The sequence below is a fragment of the Triticum urartu genome, chromosome 5 (genome assembly GCF_003073215.2).
Source record: "Triticum urartu cultivar G1812 chromosome 5, Tu2.1, whole genome shotgun sequence".
NCBI classification, from domain to species: Eukaryota; Viridiplantae; Streptophyta; class Magnoliopsida; order Poales; family Poaceae; genus Triticum; species Triticum urartu.
The window spans coordinates 553,198,696-553,212,617 of record NC_053026.1 but is presented as its reverse complement, the minus strand read 5'-3'; positions in this window follow the sequence as shown (position 1 = coordinate 553,212,617).

Genomic DNA, 13,922 nt, shown 5'->3' with positions numbered 1-13,922 from the left:
CACAGCCCTGGTGCTCTCAGCGCGGCGTGGTCAACGATGTCCATCCAACGGCCGTAGTGCTTCTTCAACCTCTGGTCTTCTTGCCCCAGCCGCCCAAAGCAGCGCCGGTCGTGCCGCATGCTCCTGCCTCCCGTGGCCGGCTATGCTGCCGCAGAGGCCTCACCGTCCCCATACTACTCCCACCGCTGGCCAGGCCATCCCTCCACTCACCCACTCCCCCTATTATTCTGCGGCGACGGCAGCCTCACACCGCAGCCGAACCAGTAAACCCTCGTACTCCTCTCTGCGTGGGCATCCACTGCCGCGTCTTCCCCGGCTCCGCGTCGTCCCTTCCTAAGCCTCGCCGTCGTCCACCGCCATGGTGCTCTCGGGGCGGCGTGGTCAATGTGGTCAATGACCGACTTCCATCGGAAGAGTATTGTACATGGAGAGGCTGACAGCTGGTGTCGGTGTCAAAACCGGCGGATCTTGGGTAGGTGGTCCCGAACTATGCGTCTAGGCCGGATGGTAACAGGAGGCAAGGGACACGAAGTTTTACCCAGGTTTGGGCCCTCTCGATGGAGGTAAAACCCTACGTCCTGCTTGATTAATATTGATGATATGGGTAGTACAAGAGTAGATCTACCACGAGATTGGAGAGGCTAAACCCTAGAAGCTAGCCTATGGTATGATTGTTGATGTGTATGTTGTCCTACGGACTAAAACCCTTTGGTTTATATAGACACCGGATAGAGTTAGGGTTACATAGAGTCGGTTACAATGGTAGGAGATCTGCATATCCGTATCGCCAAGCTTGCCTTCCACGCCAAGGAAAGTCCCTCCTAGACACGGGATGAAGTCTTCAATCTTGTATCTTCATAGTCCAGGAGTCCGGCTGAAGGTATAGTCCGGCCATCCGGACACCCCCTAATCCAGGACTCCCTCAGTAGCCCCTGAACCAGGCTTCAATGACTACGAGTCCGGCGTGCAGATTGTCTTCGGCATTGCAAGGCGGGTTCCTCCTCCAAGTACTTCATAGAAGATTTTGAACACAAAGATAGTGTCCGGCTCTGCAAAATAAGTTTCCACATATTGCCATAGAGAGAATAATATTTACACAAATCTAATCTGCTGACGTATTCCGTAATGCGACACACCACAGCCAAGCCTTTATCCGAGTCGTTTCATTATCCCACCTCAGCGCGTCATGCGAGGCGGTTTCCTTGGCACGTCTTGTTAAAGCAGAGATCGTGTCCCCTTATTCCAGGATTCTCATCAATATGGGCATGGGTAACCCAACCGCGCCATTGATTATGGCGCTTGGAGATAAGCGAGTTTTACTAGGCTGGTGGGGACATGTAGTTGCGTCCACCCATATAAGGGGATAAGGATTCACCTTTTCACCTACACCTTCTTCCTCCTTCGCCTATCCATTCTTGCGCACTCGAGCTCCAGCGCCCAAGTCCGCACTCCCCACCTCAACCTTCTCCAGCCATGTCCGGAGCGGGAGGGAAGTGGATGGTCTCCTCCGTCACGGAGGGACACATCAAAAAACTGAGGAAGGCTGGATACTTGTCAAACGACATTGTGTACCGGCTTCCCGAAAAGGGGCAGCTCGTCCCCACCCCTAGGCCCCATGAGAGGGTGGTGTTCCTCCCCCATTTCCTCCACAGACTGGGCTTCCCTCTCCACCCATTTGTCCGGGGGCTCATGTTCTACTACGGCCTAGATTTCCACGATCTGGCCCCGAACTTTGTCCTCAACATCTCGGCGTTTATCGTCGTGTGCGAGGCTTTCCTCCGCATCCGCCCCCATTTCGGCCTATGGCTCAAGACTTTCAATGTCAAGCCAAAGGTGGTGCGTGGCAACCGGGCGGAGTGCGGAGGCGCCATGGTGGGCAAGATGGCCAATGTCCTATGGCTCGAGGGCTCCTTTGTGGAGACCCTGAAGGGGTGGCAATTGGGGTGGTTTTACATCACCGTGCCGCGCGATGCCGAATGGGTCGCACCCCCCGAGTTTTGATCTGGACCCCCTACGCGGCTCACCTCCTGGAAGGAGACGGGCCTGTCGTGGGGTAAAAAAGGAGAGCTAACCGGACTCCAAACATGCGTCCAAACCCTGGTGGACAAGAAGCTCAAACTTGTCAACGTAGTCCAGGTTATGCTCATCCGCTTGATCCTCCCGTATCAACAACGGGTTTCAACCTGTGGGAGTTCGACCCGGCAAGGCACCAAACTCTGAGAAGGCTCTTCGACACGACGTACGAAGATGCCTGGAAGGTGCTTTTCAAGGGCGCCGAGGCTCCCGCATCCGCTACCGAGGATCGCGGATTCAGTGCACAACGTCATGCTCTCGCGGTAAGCTGTTTTTTCCTTTTACAGGGTATCAGTTTTTCATAGTTTGACTCCATGCGGGATCTAAACTCCCTTACCTTTAACAGGATTGGCAGGTGACGTCCAGACAGATCAACTGTCCGGCTCCTTTGCCCGAAGGCCCAGCGGACGCTCGCTTGGCGAAGCTGCTGGTTCCGGCACCCTATGTGGTGCCGGAGAAGAAGGCCGCGAAAAAGGCCACGGGGACTCGAAAGAGTGCCCGGCGACAGGAGCTGTCGGTTCCATCATCGGACGGTTCCGAGGCACATTCCTCCCGTGAAGACGAGGAGGAAGAAGAAGAGACCTCTCCCCCCCTAGCGGGAGGAGAGAAGAAAAGGAAGGCCGCCCTCTCTTGGGAGGCCGGAGGGTCCAAGAAGGGGAAAACCCTTCCTCCGGACTACTCCACCGACGCCGACAGCGGCGGAGAGGAGTGGCTGCCCAGGGCCAAGCCCCTGGCCAAATCGTAAGTATCCGGATACCAGAGTAATTCATAGTATTCGTTTATTGCACAGCTTTACCTTATGTCAAATATGTTTATGCAGCCCACCCAAAGATCAGCTCGACGCATCGTCGAGCGGCTCACTGGACTTGTCAGATGTGAACTCGCTTCCGACGGCTTCCCCCCCCCCCCCCCCCCCCCCCCCCCCCCCCCCCCCCCCCCCCCCCCGCCCTACGGACGACACCGAAGTGTTGCCCCAACAGGTTCCAAGCCGGGAGGAGGTGGTCCTGGAGGCGTCGCAAGGCGACCTCCCGGACTCCAGGAGTAAAGGGGATGAAACCCCCCAGGGCTCCAAGTCTGGCTCTAGGCCGGACACCGCTCCGGAACCTTCAAAGGTTCCAGAGTCCGGCTGGGGACCTCCTTCCAAGCGGAGGAAGCCCACCGTGCCGGTGACCCCCATCCAACCGGAGGCGCCGGAGAATCTGTTGGAGGCGCTCTAAGGCGCCTCCATCGACGAGGAGCACCGCACCATTATGAGTGCGGTGGTCCAGAAGGTTCAGTCCGCCAAGAGCGGACTGACTGAAGCTTGTACTAGCCTTTTAACAGGCTTTGAGGTAAGTAAAGAATGTGTAAATAATATTACCGCATAGACAGTAGCCCCTGATGCTCTGTTTGGCGTTCGGGAAGAAAAGCCGAATAGAGGATCAAATAAAATTCGCAAGAGTCTAACAAAAAGGAGTCAATATGCGTATGCAGGCTTCTCTGCTTGCGTCCACCGCACTGACTGCGGAAGTGGACACGTTAAAGCAGAACCTCAAGCGGTCCGAGCAAGAGCTCGGGCATGCCAAGAAGCAGCTCGAGGACAATGAAGGTAAGAAATACCTTGTTTAAATATATATAAAAAGGTGCAATTTCAAAAAATGATAGGATTATCATGGCTATTGTAGGGGCCACGTCTGAGGTGGCGACCCTTAAGCAGGTGCTGGTCGAGGCCAAGAAGAGGGCGGCCATGGAGCGCACCGAGCGGGAGAAGTATGTGCCGAGGTTGGCAAGGTACGGCAAGAGCTCCAGGCTCTCATGGAAAAACATGAGAGTTTGGAGCTTGACTCAAAGACGCGAGCGTCCGAGCTCGTGGTGGCTATTGAAAATGCCAAGTCTGCCAAGGCCGAATCCCAGAAGACCCTCCAGGAGTTGGATGAGGTGAAGAAGATAGCGGCGGGTAAGGCATTCTTTATGAAAAGCAAACACATAAACGTGAGTTACTTGTTACTTACCCGAATCCGGAGCTCTCCAGGAGCGTTCGCAGATCTTCCCCGGAGTGTGTCCGATGCCGCTGCATTCTATCGAGCCGAGGAGGGTAGCTCGACAGAGAAAGTGTTCTGGTCTCAGTGTGCTAAGGCCGGACACCCCGTGCCCCTGAGCGACCAGCTGAAGCAACTGGTCGAGCTCCACAAGGCGGCCGAACAGGCCATCAAGGGCCTCATAGTTCGGCTGTGGCCTGGAGGGGCTCTGCCTGGGAGCTATTTCGGGCTGGTGCAGCGGCTGGTGGAGGCCTGTCCAAGGCTCGAAGTCATCAAGCGCTCCATCTGCATTGAAGGTGCCCATAGGGCCCTTGCCCGTGCTAAGGTGCACTGGGGCAAGCTGGATGCTGAGAAGCTTGTGAAGGACGGGCCACCGCCGGGGAAAGAGCATCGCAAGCCCGAGAATTATTATAAGGATGTTCTGAAGGGTGCCTGCCTTGTGGCGGATGAATGTTCTAGGGATGTAATTTTTGAGTGAAAACTTGCTCGTTTTGTCCTCTGCGCTGAAAACTTGTTCATATGCGCTAAGCAATGCTGTTGGAATTTAAAATATTGCCTTCTGTGTGGCAGTTTATCAATTCTGAGAGATGGCGAGTCATCGGCTTCTGCCCCCATGCCGGTAGTGCTGGGGTGTTCAGGGATAAACCTGAGCGCTCTTTTTCCCATGTTTGGGTCCTTCGAGGGAGGCGCTCAGCCCAACGAACAAGGCAATCGGACTATAATGCGTGAACACTCTCACTTAGCCATAGAATTCTATAATTTTAAATTTCGGCGAAGCCCCTGGTATTCAGAAGACCGAGTTTGGGGCGCTATCCACGCCTTGGCCGGACAGAGCCAGCTCCTCGCCCTAAGCGGCATAAGTCTTTAGGGACTCGAAAAACCTCTCGAACAGCGACCAGCTCTCGCTTCATCATGACAGTCAGTTTTAGCTTTCTCCACTGAGGTGCTCGACCCAGCTCAACTGGGGCACAATCGCAGTGGTTCTCCTAGTGCTACCTTAGCCGATATAGCGGAGCGTAAGGCACCAAAACATAGGAGCCGGGCAAACCCAACTATTGACCCAAGACATGATTCGGAGCCGATGCATATATATAATGCTATAAGTTCGGGGTGCCGCACTTGTTAAAGTGTTTGGACTTCTCACACCATATTGAGGGGTACTAAAGCCCCTGGCGTATTTAGGCCGTACCAAAGTGTACGGGTGCAATATGTCGTTAAGGAACATATATATATAAAATAAAATAAGTAATGCAAAAATAGACAAAAGCTATGCACTGTTTATTAAAGAGGGTTGCGATCAAAGTAGAACGATACAAATAATGCGATAAGCAAAAGGTTGGACTATGTAACATGTCCGTTCCAGGGGCAAGCTGCGGAATAGTATGCGAAACAGGTATACTGCTCGTGATAGAAACTACCTGGGAGTTCCGTAATGCGGCGTGGCTTGTCTGCTTCCCTGGTTCTTGCATCGTTTGTGCGGCAAGTGAACTGCCGAACAGGCCTTCCGAAGAATGGAGTCCTGAAAGTAAGAGAAAATTAAAAAATTGGCAGCCCCTGGTGCGGTTTAAGCCGTGCTTCGGGCATGCCATGATGCTGCCCCTCCCCCTGTACCCATGGTATTTCTAGAGCATAGTTATGTACGCGAAGTACTGGTATCGCATTTTTGCGAGGGCTGGGGTTGGGGACGCATTGCTACGCCTGCTCGGGTCGTGCCAGGCGGTCTTGTTGTAGGTTACTCCGGGCGCGCTTGACGGTGTCCGGTCGTTTAATGGCCGGACTAGAGAACTGCCTGGATAGGCTGCTTTGTATTTCCGCTGCAAGGGCCGCCATGTGCTCCTCCGTTCGGAGATAGTGTTCGGTGTTTCCATTGACCGTAATTACTCCTCGAGGGCCTGGCATCTTGAGATTAAGGTATGCGTAGTGCGGTACTGCATTGAACTTGGCGAATGTGGTTCGCCCGAGCAGTGCGTGATAGCCACTACGGAATGGGACTATGTCGAAGATTAACTCCTTGCTTCGGAAATTATCCGGAGATCTGAAGACCACTTCAAGTGTGACTTAGCCTGTACAGTTGGCCTCTACACCTGGTACTACACCTTTAAAGGTCGTTTTAGTGGGCTTAATCCTCAAGGGATCTATGCCCATTTTCCGCACTGTATCCTGGTAAAGCTGGTTCAGGCTACTGCCGCCGTCCATAAAGACTCTAGTGAGATGTAATCCGTCAATAATTGGGTCTAGAACCAATGCGGCGGATCCGCCATGACGGATGCTAGTGGGATGGTCCCTTCGATCAAAGGTGATCGGGCAGGAGGACCATGGGTTGAACTTTGGGGCGACTGGCTCTACTGCGTATACGTCCCTTAATGCGTGCTTCCACTCCCTTTTGGGGACGTGGGTTGCGTATATCATGTTCACCGTCCGCACTTGTGGGGGGAAACCCTTCTGTCCACTGTTGTTCGGCGGCCGGGGCTCCTCGTCGTCACCGCTATGCAGCCCCTTGTCTTCATTTTCGGCATTTAACTTACCTGCCTGCTTGAACACCCAACAATCCCTGTTGGTGTGAATGGCCGGCTTTTCGGTGGTGCCATGTATCTGGCACAAGCGGTCGAGTATACGGTCCAAACTGGACGGGCCCCTAGGATTCCTTTTGAATGGCTTTTTCCGCTGACCGGATTTAGAGCTTCTGAATCCGGCATTAACTGTCGTATCTTCAGCATTGTCGCCGTTAATGCGGCGCTTCGGCTTGTTGCGACGCGACCTTCCACTACTGTCCCTGGTATCCGAATTACCAGGGTTCTTGGTCATATTGTTGCTACGAGCAAGCCAGCTGTCTTCTCCCGCGCAAAAGCGGGTCATGAGTGTCGTGAGTGCTGCCATAGACTTCGGCTTTTCCTGTCCACGGTGCCGGGCAAGCCACTCATCACGGATATTGTGCTTGAAGGCTGCTAGGGCCTCAGCGTCTGGACATTCGACTATTTGATTTTTCTTTGTTAGGAACTGTGTCCAGAATTGCCTGGCCGATTCCTCTGGCTGCTGAATTACGTGACTTAGCTCATCGGCGTCTGGGGGTCGCACATAAGTGCCCTGGAAATTGTCGAGGAATGCGGCTTCTAGGTCCTCCCAACAACTGATTGATCCTGTTGGCAAGCTGTTAAGCCAATGCCGAGCTGGTCCTTTAAGCTTGAGTGGGAGGTATTTGATGGCGTGGACATCATCGCCACGGGCCATGTGGATATGAAGGAGATAATCCTCGATCCATACCGCAGGATCTGTTGTGCCATCATATGATTCGATGTTTACGGGTTTGAAACCCTCGGGGATTTGATGATCCATTATTTCGTCTGTGAAGCATAGTGGGTGTGCGGCGCCTCTGTACTGGGCTATATCATGACGTAGCTCCAATGAGTTTTGTCTACTGTGTTCGGCCCTGCCGAATTTGTGGCCGGCGTGACGGTTACCGTCTCGAGCCGTGGGGTGCCCCCGCGATCCGTAGATCGATCTTGTTTGCCTTCCCTTGTCCTCCAACATATCTCGTAAGTCCGGCACATATTCCCGTGCCTTGGTACGGGGTGCGGCTTGAGTGGAGGGCCGAGAGGCCTCTCTGTCGCGGCCACGAGGTGCTGGTCGGCCGCATCAAGTGCTTCCTCCTCTAATCGGGGTAGCAACCTGCACTTTGGGTAGCTCTTGGAGGGGCGTTCGAGTTTATGCTCTTCGGCCGCAAGGACTTCAGTCCATCTGTCGACTAGCAAATCTTGATCAGCTCTAAGCTGTTGCTGTTTTTTCTTGAGGCTTCTTGTTGTGGCCATAAACCTGCGTTGAAAACGCTCTTGCTCGATGGGATCCTCTGGCATGACGAATTCGTCGTCATCGAGGCTTGCCTCGTCTTCGAAGGGAGGCATATAATTATCGTCCTTGACCTCTCTGTCTACCGCTCTCTCGTGAGGGCTGGTTTCTCCATCCTCCTGTGCTAAATCTTGCTGGAGGGGGTTTTCTTCGGCACTTTCCGAAGTAGTATTATCTCCCGTGCTGGAATCGCCGTATTTGTTTTGGCGGGATTTTGAACAGCGCCTCTGACGCCGGCGCTTAGGCTGTTTCTTGGAGGGGTCATCCTCCGCTGTTCCATCACCATCTCCTTCTTTTGGGGTGTCCACCATGTATATGTCATATGACGAGGTGGCTTTCCAGGGCCTGATAGGCGCTGGTTCTTCATCGTCTCCTTCATCGGCGTCCATACTGTCTATGTCTTTGGAGTCGAAGTCGAGCATGTCGTTTAAGTTGTCGACAATGGCTACAAAGTGGGTGGTGGGTGGGCTTTGAATTTCTTCATTGTCCGAACCCCAACCTTGCTGACCGTAGTCCGGCCAAGGCTCTCCTGATAAAGAGAGAGACTTCAGTGTCTTCAGAATATCGCCGAAAGGCGAGTGCTGAAAGATGTCCGCAGCAGTAAACTCCATAATCGGCGCCCAATCGGATTCGATCGGCAGGGGCGCGGACGGTTCGGAGTCCGGAGAGGAGTCAGGCTCCTTGGAGTCACGAGTCTCGCAGAGTGCGGGGCTGGTGTTCGGCTCAATCGCCGTTGGGATCGCAGCCCCCGAGGTGGCGTCCAACCGCCCATCCTCGATCGGCGCAGTTGGCTCCGAATTAAGGGTCGAAGCTGATGCAGGTGCGGCCTCCAGGGCACTGTTCGGCAGCAGAGCTAGATCATGCTCATCGGGACAGTGCGGCGCGCTCGGCAGTGGCTCAAATCCGTCGAACATCAAGTCCCCGCGGATGTCAGCTGTGTAGTTTAAACTTCCAAATCTGACCTGACGGCCAGGGGCGTAGCTTTCGATCTGCTCCAAACGGCCAAGTGAATTGGCCCGCAGTGCGAAGCCGCCGAAGACGAAGATCTGTCCGGGGAGTAAGGTCTCACCCTGGACTGCATCGCCATTGATGATTGTAGGAGCCATCAAGCCTGACGGCGATGACACAGAGGAACTCTCAATGAAAGCACCAATGTCGGTGTCAAAACCGGCGGATCTCGGGTAGGGGGTCCCGAACTGTGCGTCTAGGCCGGATGGTAACAGGAGGCAAGGGACACGAAGTTTTACCCAGGTTCGGCCCCTCTCGATGGAGGTAAAACCCTACGTCCCGCTTGATTAATATTGATGATATGGGTAGTACAAGAGTAGATCTACCACGAGATCTGAGAGGCTAAACCCTAGAAGCTAGCCCATGGTATGATTGTTGGTGTGTATGTTGTCCTACGGACTAAAACCCTCTGGTTTATATAGACACCGGATAGGGTTAGGGTTACATAGAGTCGGTTACAATGGTAGGAGATCTGCATATCCGTATCGCCAAGCTTGCCTTCCACGCCAAGGAAAGTCCCTCCCGGACACGGGACGAAGTCTTCAATCTTGTATCTTCATAGTCCAGGAGTCCGGCTGAAGGTATAGTCCGGCCATCCGGACACCCCCTAATCCAGGACTCCCTCAGCTGGGTCCATGGGAGCCGCAAGGAGGTGCCTCCTTATTATGCACAAAATAATTATACCTCCACTTGACAGCAGGGACCCACCGGACGGGCCACCAGTATTTCGCGGAAAAAACGTTTCACCCCTGACTGCTGGGACCCATCGGACGGGCCACCGTATTTCCCAAAAAAACGTTTGCCCCTGACTGCTGGGACCCACCGGACGGACCACCGTATTTTGCGAAAAAAACGTCCCCCCCCCCCCCGCTGTCAGCTCGGACCCACCGAAAGTGCCTCCTTATTACGCACAGAAAAATGAATACTCCCCTACTAGCTGGGAGCCACCATGGTGGGAGGCTGACTTGTGGGCCTACTAAGTTGACGAGGATAGAGGGCTTTGTCAACTTAGTCAATATGAACGATTCTAGCTCCAGTGACCGTACGCTGTCCATCCAACGGCCGTAGTGCTTCTTCAACCTCTGGTCTTCTTGCTCCAGCCGCCCAAAGCTGCACTGGTCGTGCCGTGTGCTCCTGCCTCTCGTGGCCGGCTATGATGCGCGGAGGCCTCACCGCCCCTACTACTCCCACCGCTGGCCCATGCTATTCCTCTACTCACCCACACCCCCTGTTATTCTGCGGCGACGGCAGCCTCACGCCGCAGCCGAACCAGTGAACCCTCGTACTCCTCTCCGCGTGGGCATCCACTGCCGCGTCTTCCCCGGCTCCGCGTCATCCCCTTCCTAGGCCTCGCCGTCGTCCACCGCCTTGGTGCTCTCGGCGCGGCGTGCTCAATGTGGTCAACGACCGACTTCCATCGGAAGAGTACTGTACGTGGAGAGGCTGACAACTGGGTCCGAGGCCACAGCCCAGTTTTTTTGTGATTTGCCAAGTAAGTCGGTTTGTAAGGCCTGTTGGGTTGCAAATCTTTCAAGACGAGGAGAGCTTCATTCGGCTGGCCGAGAAAATGGCCCATCAGTAATGAGAAATGGGTTGTACATTTTTAAAACACATCAAATCGGCAATTAGTTTAAAATATCTTTTTTCATTTCGAGATTTTAAATTACAATAAATTTTATGCGTGGAGAATTTGTTGGATTTTATATTGATATCCATTTATTTTTAAAATCAGTTTGAATGTTAGTCGAAATTTCGGGATTAAAAACAGTTTGGACCGCACCGAAATATGCAAAATTTCGTTAATTTTTTAACCGTGGCCACAATATGGGCTGTAATGCTAACAAAAAGAATATGGGCTCTAAAAAAACCTTAAGAATTAGCAAATGCGCTATAAATTATTAGAAATAATGGCAGATGGGTTGTATGCTGTTTTCCACAGATTTGAGGCTTTCCTAAAAAAAGGTTGACGCACAAGCAGTGACTGTTGGATGTCCATCGAACGGTCGTGGTGCTTCTTCAATCTCTGCTCTTCCTGCTCCAGCTGCTCAAACAAGCGCCGGCGGGACTGCCTGCTCCCTCCTCCCCGCGGCCGGCTGTGCTGCCGCGCAGGCCTCACCGCCCCACCGTACTCCCATCGCTGGCCTAGCCATCCCTCTACTCACCCACACCTGCTGTTATTCTCCGGCGACGGAAAACGAACCAGTAAACCCTTGTACAATCATACTCCCCTCCGCGTGGGAAACAACTGCCTAGTCTTCCCTGCCTCTGTGTCGTTCCCTTGCTAGGCCTCGCCGTTGTCCACCGCCCTGGTGCTCTCGGCGCGGCCTGGTCAACGTGGTCAACGACCGACATGCATCTGAAGCAGACTGTACGTGGAGAGGCCGACAGCTGGGTCCACGGCCGCACGCAAGGAAATGCCTCCTTATTACGCGTAAAATAATGATTCCTCCACCTGACATCAGGGACCCACCGAAAGGGCCTTTGTATTTCACGAAAAAAACATTACTGCCGCTGACAGCTCGGACCCACCAGCTATATCTTCGCACGCAAGGAAGTGCCTCCTTATTACGCTAAAAAAAATGAATACCCCCTGCTAGCTGCGACCCACCTTGGTGGGAGGCTGACTTGGGGGCCTACTAAGTTGATGGGGACGGAGGGCTTTGTCAACTTAGTCAATATGCACGATTCTAGCTCCAGTGACCGTACGGTGTCCATCCAATGGCCGTAGTGCTTCTTCAACCTCTGGTCTTCTTGCTCCAGCCGCCCAAACCAGTGCTGGTCGTGCCTCGTGCTCCTGCCTCCCGTCGCCGGCTGCGATGCGGCGGAGGCCTCACCTCCCCATACTACTCCCACCGTTGGCCAGGCCATCCCTCTACTTACCCACACCCCGTGTTATTCTGCGGCGATAGCAACCTCACACCACAGCAAACCAGTGAACCCTCGTACTCCTCTATGCGTGGGCATCCACTACCGCGTCTTCCCTGGCTCCGCGTCGTCCCCTTCCTAGGCCTCGCCGTCGTCCACCGCCCTGGTGCTCTCGGCGCGGCGTGGTCAACATGGTCAAGGAACGGCTTCCATCGGACGTGGACTGTACGCGGAGAGGCTGACAGCTGGGTCCACGGCCGCAGCAAGGAAGTGCCTCCTTATTATGTGCAAAATAATTATTCCTCCACCTGACAGCAGGGACCCACTGGATGGGCCACCGTATTTCGCCCCCTGACTGCTGGGACCCACCAGCTACATCTTCGCATGCAAGGAAGTGCCTGACAGTCGGGACCCACCTGGTCGAAGCATACGTAGCATTGGCATTCTGGTCGCGAACGTGTACGTACATATATACTAGTCGACGTAGAGGCGCGCACGTAGCATGTACACGTACGTACAGCGGCCAGGGTGCAAGAAAGAAAATATGGCCACGTATGTGTACATACGGGTGGGGTCTTGAACGCCTACTCACGCATACGTACGGCCAGGGCTCGTGTACATGGTTGGGTCGGAACGGAGAAACATCGTCGTCGTCGTGTTCATGGGGAGGCAACGGAATGCGTCGTGTTCATGGGGAGGCAACGGAATGTGTCGTGTTCATGGGGAGGCAACGGAACGCGTCGTGTTCATCGGGAGGGCTTGGACGGAACAGGCGATGGAAACGAGGCCTGGCGTACCGCAGAACGGAGGAAACGGCCTTGTGTTCGACCGGCCACGTTCGAAACGGGATCCTGTTCATCGGGAGGGGTCTGGCATACCACAAAACGGAGGAAACGGACCTCCTACGGTCGAAACGGGGGTCCTGTTGATCGGGAGGGGTGTGGCGTACCGCAAAATGGACGAAACGGACTTGTGTTGGAGTGCTACGGTCGAAATGGGGGTCCTGTTCATCGGGAGCCTCCACCGCGTGCTACTCCACGGGCTCCTGTTCAACCACCCTCCACGGGCTAATATTCATCCTGCCCTCCACCGTCTACTATTCATCCTGCCCTCCACGGGGTAGTCCTGTTCATCCAGCCCTCCACGGGGTCCTGTTCATCCAGCCCCATCCGGCTCGATCGATCGGGGTCCTGTTCATCCAGAGGCAACACCACGGGGTCCTGTTCATCCAACCCCACCGGGAACTGTTCATCCAACCCCCCCCCCCCCCGCAACGCTCACTGTTCATCTAGAGGGAGCATCGATCGGCTTCAGTTAGCAGCAGTAGCAAAGGAATCGCTCGATCGGGTTCAGTTAACAGCCATCGATCGATCGCTCGGGTTCAGTAACGCGTAGCCTGCAGTGCAATCGCTCGGGTTCAGTTAGAGCCCAACGCCTCGCTCGGGTTCAGTTAGAGCCAATGCCTCGCACACACGCGTGTACGTGTATGAGAGAAGCGCGCATCGCCCGGCCCCCGACCTCTCACAGTAACCGAGAACTCCCCGAAATCCCCCCCTCGCTTCTACCACGGTTTTTTCTGTCATGGACGGCCCAAAGAATGTCATGCAGCTGCGTCTCCGGGCCGCCCAGGACGAGAAGCCCATTTTCTGTCATGATTTTTTGTCATAGAAGTAGGAGCCCACCACATCTATGATGATACCGGGTTTTGTCACAATTATCGTCATAGAAGTGTCATATGTATGACAGAAAAAATTCCGTTCGGCCCAAAATGTCACAGATGTGTCTTTTTTTGTAGTGCAATGAAGTTTACGATTCATACTTGAAATTGTGATTGAATTATTACTCTAGCATAAGAAATCATATGGCAAGAATTATATAAGTTGATGTTCTAAGAATGATCATGATGCCCTCATGTCTGTATTTTATTTTTATCGACACCTCTATCTCTAAACATGTGGACATATTTTTTGATTTCGGCTTTTCGCTTGAGGACAAGCGAGGTCTAAGCTTGGGGGAGTTGATACGTCCATTTTTCATCATGTTTTTATATCGATATTTATTGCATTATGGGCTGTTATTACACATTATGTCACAATACTTATGCCTATTCTCTCT